Source organism: Periplaneta americana, chromosome 16 (genome assembly GCF_040183065.1).
Source record: "Periplaneta americana isolate PAMFEO1 chromosome 16, P.americana_PAMFEO1_priV1, whole genome shotgun sequence".
NCBI classification, from domain to species: Eukaryota; Metazoa; Arthropoda; class Insecta; order Blattodea; family Blattidae; genus Periplaneta; species Periplaneta americana.
The window spans coordinates 186,001,431-186,010,514 of NC_091132.1; positions in this window are offsets into that span (position 1 = coordinate 186,001,431).

Genomic DNA, 9,084 nt, shown 5'->3' on the forward strand with positions numbered 1-9,084 from the left:
GGTGCAGCGGAGCACACGGGTACGGCTAGTAAATAATAAATTAGACTACGGAACTTTATGCACTAAAGAACCTGAAAATATCACTATGCAATAAAAATTCTTGAAATACGCGCTAAAAATTGAAATATATGCAGTAAAATAGTTATTTATGCAACAAGTGGATAATCTTGATGATTATGGCGTGAATGAATGTTTGTCGCACGAACGATAGTGAGTGTAACAATTTTCACGAGTGTCATAATAAGATTATCCACTAGTTGGATACAACACTTTATGGCATATTAGCATTATAAATTATAGAAAAAAATTATGAAATAAATTCAATTCGGGATCCATAGCTGACAAATTATCTTCATATGTCCGTATCGATTAGTTGCGCCTGGAATTGGCATTGAGTAAAGAGAAATGAATGATCTTGGAGGTTATGTTACAAATGTTCCTTTATTTTGTTAATATAGTTTCTCTGAACCACAGAACTGTTTTACGTGATATTACAGATATTACCTGACATAATTAGGACCATAAAATCCAGACGTTTGAGATGGGCAGGACATGTAGCACGTATGGGCGAATCCAGAAATGCATGTAGAGTGTTAGTTGGGAGGCCGGAGGGCAAAAGACCTTTGGGGAGGCCGAGACATAGATGGGAAGATAATATTAAAATGGATTTGAGGGAGGTAGGATATGATGGTAGAGACTGGATTAATCTTGCTCAGGATAGGGACCAATGGCGGGCTTATGTGAGGGCGGCAATGAACCTCCGGGTTCCTTAAAAGCCAGTAAGTAAGTAAATAAGTATTACAAAAGTAATAATAATTTATTTAAACAATCATAATAATGGTACACTTTTGGTTGACACTCCCGATGAAGCAAAAGCTTGTAGCCGGGAGTGGAGTTTACATCGAATAATGAAAAAGTAATATTACAAGTTTAAGCATTCACTAAAATAATTATTTAATTGTTTAATTTAAATAATCAAATGTATGTAAGCAAAAGTAAAGTGATGAATATGAAAATAATAATACAAGAAAGAATAATATAAGAAATACAATGAAATTATATCAAAAGAAGCAAAAGAAAGTGATGAATATCACAATAACAATACAAGAAATAATAATACAAGAAATACAATGAAATTAAATCAGGTAAAACATAGAAGATTCGGTTAACTAGAAAGTACAAGAGCCGATGGCACCTTTAAAAAATAATAAAATGAAATGAAAAAGTATTAAATAGTACAATTGTAAAATAAATACAAAATATTATGCAATAATATAATGAAAGTAATATAGTATATACATAAATTATATTTTAGTTCTAACTGTTTTATTGAATTTTGAAAGATTCCTAAATTAGATTTTTTTTTCACAAATTGCATGTAAAAAAAAGAAAAATATACACAAAATTGTTAAAAATTAGAAATAAATGATACCACGTTACAGTTGTGACGTTCGTTCTGTGCCGGTGAGAATCATGTGGTAGCTAGCCAGTGAGCCTACACTCTCGCGCATGCGCAGAATATGGCAAGTGGCCAGTCTCGCAGAAAGCCTTGGCTGTGTAACATCGTCCTGCCACGTGCGTGATAATTGCTGTTTGTTAGTTTAGTTAGTTCATATTCATATTGTTTATTTAATATATTGTTTTAATACCGCTGAAAAAGGTGCAAGAACGAGTGAGTGCAGCAACTAAAGTGCCCGAAAGAACAATAAGAAAGATAATTAAAGAAGGGAAACAGTGTGAGGAAGAAGGGACCTCTTTTGGAACGCCCGGTAAAGTTCATCGTGTACCGAAACGCATCACAGATGTTGATGAGTTTGATAAAAGAGTTATACGACAGACAATTTATAATTTTTATTTAAATGACAAAACAGTGCCCACTGTCAGTAAACTGCTACCTAAACTAAAAGATGCCATAAACTTTAACGGCGGTAGTACAAGTTTAAAGATCATTTTACGTGATATGGGGTTTAAATGGAAGAAGACAAGAAATAATAAAGCGGTATTACAGGAAAGGCATGATATTCGAGAACAGCTTGTATCATATTTACGCGCAATAAAGAAATACAGAGAAGAAGGTAGGCCTCTAATATACGAGGATGAAACGTATATTCATAGCACGCATACAAGACCAAAAAATTGGAGTGATGACAAAACCTCAGGTTTACTGGCGCCTATTTCGAAAGGACCTAGGCTTATTATTGTTCATGCAGGGGGTCGAGCGGGTTTTGTACCTGGCGCATTTCTGATGTTTAAATCGAACAGGAAAACTGGAGACTACCATCATGAAATGAATGCCAACAATTACCAGAAGTGGATAACGGAAAAGTTGATTCCGAATTTGCCCCCTAGATCTGTTTTTTATAATAGATAACGCACCTTACCATAACGTGCAGTTGCATAAAGTTCCCTCAAGTAATTCAAAGAAAAGTGATATGCAGGACTGGCTTAGAAGAAACAATGTGCAGTTTCAGGAAAATATGCTGAAAGTGGAGCTTTACGGGCTCATTAAAACACATAAGCCACTTCATAAAACTTACGTGATTGACAATCTCTTAGCTATGAATGGACACTGTGTACTCAGATTGCCGTCGTATTCACCTGAGCTAAATCCATTGGAATTGATTTGGGCAGATATCAAGCAGTGGGTAGCCGGTCAAAACACAACTTTTAAATTAGAGCAAGTGATGAAATTGTGCCAACAACGGGTTGATGACATCAGTGTAGAAAAATGGGAAAAAGTATGTGAACATGTTGAAAAAATCGAAGATGAATATATTGAACAGGAAGGAATTATGGAAAATGTAATTGAAAGCTTCATAATTACGGGCGGAGACAGCAGTAGTGAAAGCGACGACGATGAAGATGATGATCATAACGAAAATCACGACGACAATGGTGGTGATATATCTGGTATCGAAAGTTTGATGATTAGATATATTGATTGCGTCTGTTTCTCTTCATTGCTATATAATTGAACCATGGATAACATGTTATGTTTATAATCAGTTTGTATTTATTATGATAACACGTGTGATGTGATAAGTGATACTGGACAACTGTGAGTGGAATGCGCCGTTCATCGCACATCCTGGAATCAACTGCGCATGATGATGTCACTACACGCTGCAGATCCCAGCCGAGGCGGTAAGTCACGTGTTTCTATAAACTCACTCTGTTGCTCAAGTAACCAAGCACACCGGCACAGAACGACCGTCCCAACTGTACCTTCTGTCCTGCATTTAATTTCTTGTTACGTCGCGCGTAGAAGCGACAACCAAGATAGCAAGCGTTCCGATATTACGTCATAGCAAATACGTCATTGTTTATATCGGCACGAGTGCTATAATAAGCCAATAACGCACGATTTTCGATGTAGTAACAACCTGTTTATAATGCTAGGATGGCATAAATTACATTTTAGGTGTTTATTTGGTTTAATAACATGCTATAAAAGAAAATAAGTTAAAGTAATAACTGTCATCGAGTCATAGGGTAAAGTTGCCTATATCGCACCACTTTAGCATTTATAATTTTTATTGAACAATACAGCTTTTATTTTCTGCATTCCTTTACAGAGATACATTCCCAGAACATTTACCTTTCATGTAAAAAAGAATCCTTGAATTTGATTTAATATTTTTTTAATTAGAGTGACATTTTCGAAACACTTGTCAGTGGTGCCATTTAGGCAACTAGTTTCCTAAATAGCACCTGCGGTTTCTTAAATCGCACCTCTTTATCTGCAGGGAACAGGATGAAGGAAAGCTTTTAATATTGAACATATTTAATATGAATAATGTAATAAATGCAAATTACAAGTTTATTGAAATTAATGAAAGAGAGTAACACATCTTCACATGAAATTGAAAAATAGAGCATAAATTACCTAACATTTAAACAGCCTGAATGCGTTTTTTATTGTTATACATTTGCCATGTGCTTCACCAGGCAGTTCAGACTGTAAACTGCGTCACCTTTTCTCCACGATTATCTCGAAGCCACCTAAGAACTGCTTCATGATATAGCTGTCTGAAATGGTTTGAACATAGAAACATCTAAAGGCTTGGCCTATGAGTATTATGACGAGAAAGCTGAAACAGGAGCACATCATGTTCCCGAGATAATCTAACTTCTAAATTTTTGGAATGGGTCGTATAGGTGGACATACAGAAGCAGCAAATAAAATGTTTGACTATTCGACAAATAGTTCACTGTTGATGTAACCTGACTCAGAGTAAACAAATAACGATCCTGGAGGAGCACCAGCTGATAATGTAGGATGCACTGTTTGACGTTTAAAAATTATCATAGATGGCACAAAATGCCTGGTGCGCTTGTACAACACACACTTGTTGTATTAACGCCCTTTTCACCACTTGATATTGCACCCACCTGATGCATTCCTAGTTCAGTTAAAATTTTTGGGGCCTTCTTTTGTACGACTAGAATTGCTACAGTTACTCATATCGCACCGGTGCGAATTAGGCACCTACAAAGTGGTGCGAATTGAGAAACTACGCCATAAGTTATTATTTCCTTCATTCTAGCCTATAATTACCACATGTTCGAAAATCATACAAAGTTAAATGTTCTTTAATATTTCATTAAACCAATAACATCTTAAGATTATGGGATCCTTTGCATACAAATCCGTTATTTAGTTACAAAATGTTAGCTAAATATACATCCACCCGAGCGATTATATTACACTATCACCACGCTGCTGACAAAAAGAAGTGGCACAAATCAAGTGACACGGTGGAAGTTCATATGGTAGATTGTAACAATACCACTAGATGCCACACTACTACAGTAACTTGCTTTAAAATAGCAGTGGTCCCATTTAGGAAGCGGTGCGATTTATGCTACTCTACCCTAATCGTTTTTATTAAATCTATTTTGTCTTTAAATGAAGACTGGACATAAAAATGGCTGTAAGTGTCAAAGAACAAACCGTAGAAAACAGGGATTTGTTGTGGGATTAATATACGTCACCAAACATCGTAAGATGAAGATTACAAATGTAATATCATAATTCCCCACCGGAATTTAGACATGGAATCAACTTTTGTATCCCTGTGTCGTAGAAGTCTGCTGCTGTAACAACTCTCTGCACATCTCTGTTAATCCACGGTATGAAAGATGTCTCAATTCCGGTAGGGAATATTTTGAAAATTAGCGCAACAATTGTTGTATCTGTTCCAATCAATCTTTCTATGAAATTGTGTTTCCTTCCTGTAAACGGCCTAAGGGCATCTTACTTTCTGGACGACCCTCGTAATTGCGTTCGAGTGTCAAAATTTGGATAAGCACTTGTTTTGACATTAACGTGGTGGAAGAAAAAAAAAATAACTTTTTTATCTACTCCCATGAGAATATTTGCTTGTAAGATCGAGAACGTTATCCTTTAAAGAGGTGGAAAAATTCAGATATCTTGGAGAAACAATAACAAATATAAATGACACTCGGGAGGAAATTAAACGCAGAATAAATATGGGAAATGCCTGTTATTATTCGGTTCAGAAGCTTTTGTCATCTAGTCTGCTGTCAAAAAATCTGAAAGATAGAATTGATAAAACAGTTATATTACCGGCTGTTCTGTATGGCTGTGAAACTTGGACTCTCACTTTGAGAGAGGAACAGAGATCAAGGTTGTTTGAGAATAAGGTTCTTAGGAAAATATTTGGAGCTAAGAGGGATGAAGTTACAGGAGAATGGAGAAAGTTACACAACGCAGAGCTGCACGCATTGTATTATTCACCTGACATAATTAGGAACATTAAATCCAGACGTTTGAGATGGACGGGCATGTAGCACGTATGGGCGAATCCAGAAATGCATATAGAGTGTTAGTTGGGAGGCCGGAGGGAAAAAGACCTTTGGGGAGACCAAGACGTAGATGGGAAGATAATATTAAAATGGATTTGAGGGAGGTGGGATATGATGGTAGAGACTGGATTAATCTTGCTCAGGATAGGGGCCTATGGCGGGATTATGTGAGGGCGACAATGAACCTCCGGGTTCCTTAAAAGCCAGTACGTAAGATCTAGAACGTTGGTCAAGTGTTTCAATGTTATTAATGCCACACCGGCCTGAATAGCGATATTTTTCCTGAAATTGCATTTCCGAAAACTTACTTTTATTTTCTATGCGAGGTAAGTTATTCTTTAACATAAAATAGTAAGACTGATACATTTTTTCAGTACTATACACAATGAAAGTGTAAATACAAATTACACCAATTTCTTTACCGAAGTCAACTTGTGAAGTCCCACACATAATAATGTTAGTATCCTTTTGGCTTACTTACTTACTTACTTATGGCTTTTGAGGAACCCGGAGGTTCATTGCCGCCCTCACATAAGTCTGCCATCGGTCCCTATCCTGAGCAAGATTAATCCATTCTCTATCATCATATCCCACCTCCCTCAAATCCATTTTAATATTATCCTCCCCTCTACGTCTCGGCCTCCCCAAAGGACTTATTCCCTCCGGCTTTGCGGCCTCCCAACTAACAGTTATTGTTTGGTTTCGTAACAAGCTGTTTCTTACGGTGATGGGTTGTTAGCCCTTCACCCAACTCCCAAGCTGGAGGACCACCCCTTATCGGCTGTCCACGACTGCTTATTCGATATATTCGCAGCTACCCTCCATATTTGGAGGCCGTCTCCTCTATCCACATCCTGAGGACGCGCCATGCCGTGGTGATAGGGATCCACAATACATGGATCCTTTTGCCTATCTCTTCTAATGTCTATGAGAAAATGGTAGACTATTTTCTGTTGTGAAAATTAAGTGGGGGGAGGGAGGAATGAAAGGAACAGATGTTCCACAGAGCTCACGAAAGCTGAAATCAAAGTTACCTTAAATTGTAATGACAGTTGTCATTCATTTTTATCAATTAAGATGGTTTAAACCTTGATAGCTAATGCTAAAGAATAAACAATAAAATGTCAATAATCGTAATATAACTTAGTTTGTGCTTGCAATAATGCGATACATTCAGCTTATAAAAATATACATTTTCACTAATTTTATTTGATAATTTAGTAGCACAAAACCACTCCAGGAGGGGCGTTTTCACAAAACTCGTTATCTACTTGATCTTCTTTTCTTCAAGACAACTCTTTTCTAAAATACACAACTGTAGATACCGAGTTTTGAAAAAATCTCCTTTACTTGAAGATCAATTTACTGATATACTTACCAACTTTAGCTTAATTCTGATAGCACCATTGGATTCTCCTGACCCAAAAACGTAAGGATACGCTAAAACCTCAAAATCGCAAAAAATGTAGATAACGAGTTTTGTGAAAACGCCCTCAATTGCTTTTTAATATAAATCCAAAGGAATAGAACAAAAATAAAACAAGCTGAGTGTTTTTAGATTAGATTTGTACAACACTATCTATACTAATAATAAATCTGTAGCCGAAATTTTTCTGGTAATTTTCGATTTTCCAAAAATAATTGGTCCTAACATATATAATTAACCGCCCTGAAATCGAAAATCGCTTTTTTTTAATTTTTGTCTGTCTGTCTGTCTGTATGTTTGTTACCTTTTCACGCGATAATGGCTGAACGGATTTCGATGAAAATTGGAATATAAATTAAGTTCGTTGTAGCTTAGATTTTAGGCTATATGACATTCAAAATACATAATTTAAAAGGGGGTTATAAGGGGGCCTGAATTAAATAAATCGAAATATCTCGCTTATTATTAATTTTTGTGAAAAACGTTACATAACAAACATTTCTTTAAAAATGATTTCTGATAAGTTTTATTCTCTGAAAAATTTTGATAGGACTGATATTTAATGAGATAAATGAGTTTTAAAATTAAAATAACTGCCATCTAAGGCGGTGTATTGAAATAAAAAACAAATGACTTCGTCTATAAGGGGCCTTGGACACAACAATCGAAAGCTATGAAACATAGCCTACAGAGAATGTTTCTGTGTTTGTATGAAGTAATATCGGAAGCTAAATTAACCGATTTGTATAATTCATCATTGGAAAGTGTAGTTTCTCTGGATGGACATAATGCTAGAATGTTATTACAGTAACTTGTGAGTGAATTGAGGACAGGTAAGATTAAAATAGCTTCTTATGCACAGAAAACTTGATAGGTTATTCTGTATATTCATGTCCTGTATTTCTGAAAATAATGTTTATGAACATATTCATTTTTATCTCAGAGAATTAACGAACAACGAGAGTGTATTGATTTAGTATCCAGTAATAGTACGTTAGCTTAGCAATCCATTATTTTATAATTCAAATTTTAACTATGCTCAATTGAATCGTGTTAAAATACATAAAATATATATGCAATAAATGCAATGCAAAAAAATTGGGTAATGAGCGAAGCAGGTTATCTTGCTCTGTTGTAAAAGCTGTTCCTCCTGAGATTCAAGAGCTCCCACAACAAATTAAAAACTTTCTAATTCGAGTATATCCGTTATCAGTACACTTTTTACATAATATAATATAATATAAACATAATAATAAATTTGTAGCCAAAATTTTTCTGTTAATTTTCGCTTTTCCAAAAATAATTGGTAATAACAATTAATAACATGTTAAAGGAATTGTCATTGCACCAAATGAGTGGTCTCTGGATCAAAATGATCGCATTTTAATATTTTAAATACAATTTAAATTGAGTAACATATTAAACGATTTATCCTTCTATCAAACACGAATGTTCCCTGGATCAAATGTCCTATTTTAATTATGTAATTACTTTATATTTATTTCTAACGGGTGCAGCGGAGCGCACGGGTACGGCTAGTAAATAATAATATGGTGAGGAGTGCTTATGCAGTTCTCTCAAATTATGTGCATTTTTCTAGCGATAAATATCACATCTCGAGGCTCGACTTCATCCAGTCCCTTATTCGCATTGTGGAAACCTGATAACCTCACTTATACAATATCAACTTTCATGAATAATTGACTTTTGCTTTATGTATTCTGTTGTAATTTTATTACTGCACACTAAAAAACCAGCGTACTGAAAGGTCTGGGTTCCATTCCAAGGTCAGTGTTGATAATAATCACTCGTTAAGTGCTTTGTACACG